Raw genomic sequence first — 2,690 nt, 5'->3', positions numbered from 1 at the left:
TATTAGCTGGTTGTACCCATTGTTCAGGCTATACACAGTAAACTTCTCTGAATCAAAGGTTGCAGGAAACACTTGTTTCTGGATCCAGATACTCATATCCCTTACATCTTAGGTACCCTTAAATTTGCCCTGATGAATGAATGTTGAACGGATTTTGTACATGCTTTAGCCCCCCCACAGGGCTCACTAGAGCAAACAGCTCGTGCATGGGTGCTCAGTGGCTCAGTCATGTCTGACTCTTTGCAACCTTATGGACTGCAGCCCGCCAAGCCTCCTGTCCATGGAATTTTCCAGGCCAGAATAATGGAGTGTGTTGCCATTTCCTTCTCCAGGGGATCTTCCCAACCCAGGGATCAAACCCAGGTCTCCCACATTGCAGGCAGATTCTTTACCATTGAGACACTGGGGAAGCCCTGCAAATAGCTCAGGTCTTTTTAATTCAGACACAGTTGCCCTTGGCACATTCCCTTATCTGTCCACAGGGCACATCCCGTGTGCCAGGCATGGTGATAGCTGCTGAGATCTGCCAAAGGAAAAGACTACTATTCAATATCTAAACAAAAAAAACCAAATGTAATACTTACTGAAGCACAGTCTCTTCCAGCAAAGCAAGGAGCTGATTTTATATAGAGTTTGGGAAGTGGAGTTGAGGGATTGGTGGACTTTCAGGGGCAGGAGTGGGTTGATGCTAGCTGTGAAAACCTGCTTGCTTAGATAATGGTGTGGACTGGCTGGTTTTCAAAAGCACAGGGCTGTTTCTGGCTAACTTTCAAAAGTGTGTTCATTTAGGCAAGTTGCCATTGATTCATTAATGCAGTTTAGAACTGGTTCTGGTGGTTGCTTATTGCAACAGCTACAGAACATTTAATCTTTTCCTAGGAGTGTGGGAAATCTTTTTATTTTCAGGTCATGGCCTTCAAGAAAAATCATAATCTATGTAGAGGATAGTTACGCAGGCTATACATAGAGGAGGGACTTCCAGGTGGTGTAAAGAATCCACCTGCCAGTGCAGGAGACGCAAGAGACATGGGTTCGATCCCAGGGTCAGGAAGATCCCCTGGAGGAGGGCATGGTAACCCACTCCAGTATCCTTACCTGGGAAATCCCAAGGACAGAGGAGCCTGGCGGGTTAGAGTATATGGGGTTGCAAAGAGTTGGACATGATGAGCGACTGAGAACACACGCACGTACACAGAAGCAGCCTAACAGAGAGGTTCAAAGAACAGTATTCTTGCTCAGCCCAGAGGATTGGATACTTTGCATTTACCTCTGTTCCTTCCTAAATCTCCAACCAGATGGTACTTATGGGATTAAAAAAGACATAAACCTGTAAGAAAAAGGAGACCACGAGAGGAGACAACAGTAGGATGTAGAAGAGCAGTTGAAAGATGTCAGTCCAGTTTTGGAAGCCAAAAGGCAAATGGGCAAGACCAGCTGATCTGGCAGACCAGGGAAATCTGAACCATATTGCCTGCAGGAGAGAAGCCAAGATGAAAAACCTTGCTTTAAGAGCCTGGAACATCTCAGGAGGTGTGGTGCCAGTTATCTCTGAAGGCAGGGGTGAGGCGTGGGGCTGAAGACAGAAAAACTGAAATTCTGTAAAGGAAACAGTTAGGCTTTTGTATCCCTTTTTATACCCCAGGCAGCCAAATAACTTGCTCCAACAGAAAATGGAAGGGCATTGAATTAGGCACTCCAAGTTCAGGCATAGAGGAAGAGCAGAGAGCTCTGTGGAAAGCAAGGGGATTAAATTGAAATCAGTTCTTGTGAAGTAAGATTCTAAAGCCTCTTTACCAACTTGGCTCCCAGAATTGACACTCACCAAGGTAAGAAACTAGTGGGAGAGTTTCCCCTGGGGAAAGTGACCATTCCAGGGGAAAAGACCTAGAGATGCTAACACATTTGGGAGGCTGGGTCCCTTAGCAGATGGCTTGGCTCCTGCCTGTCATTCTGCAATGAAGTCGACAAATCAGTACTTCCTATTTCTCCACTCAGGTCTTCTTATTGGGTTTTAGAGCCCCACACTTAACCATAAATGAATCAGTAAGAATTGCCAAATGTTTGAGAAAAGTCTTCTGCATGAAAAAGTCTATAGATAAAAGCAAACAGAAAAGAATTTTGAGGAAACAGAAGAATAAAAAACAATAACAAAAGCAAACTGAGACATACAGATCATTTTTATCACTTGCTATTTTACCATATTATAACAGAACAGTTATCAGTTTGTTTTTCAGTTTTACCATACAAATAAGCTTATCTGAATAGTTGATACTTTTAAACATGTTGGCTTAGAAAAAATTAGTCTATATAAACAACATGGAAAATCAAGTTATTAATTCAAAAGTACTTTTAAAACTAAACAGTAGGTATTTACATGGAGGACCAGTGGTTAAGACTTCGCCGTCCAAAGCAGGGGGCGAGGGTTCAATTCCCTGGTCAGGGAACTAAGATCTCACATATTTTGCAGGCAAAAAGCACAAAACAGAAGCAATACTATAACCAATTCAATAAAGATGTTTTGAAAATAGGCCACATCAAAAAATCTCTTTTTAAAAAAACTAAATAGTAGTAATTATTTCTAAGAAAAAGAAGGCAGTGAGAAATTCATGAAGCCTATTGCCAGTTGCCTTTTTTTTTTTTTTTTAAAGAATAAAAAACATTTAAATATAGTTCAGATTAGCATGCCTGGT

Source organism: Cervus canadensis, chromosome 21, assembly GCF_019320065.1.
Source record: "Cervus canadensis isolate Bull #8, Minnesota chromosome 21, ASM1932006v1, whole genome shotgun sequence".
In the NCBI taxonomy this organism is placed as follows: Eukaryota; Metazoa; Chordata; class Mammalia; order Artiodactyla; family Cervidae; genus Cervus; species Cervus canadensis.
The sequence above is the reverse complement of the archived record's forward strand: the minus strand, read 5'-3'. Positions refer to the sequence as shown.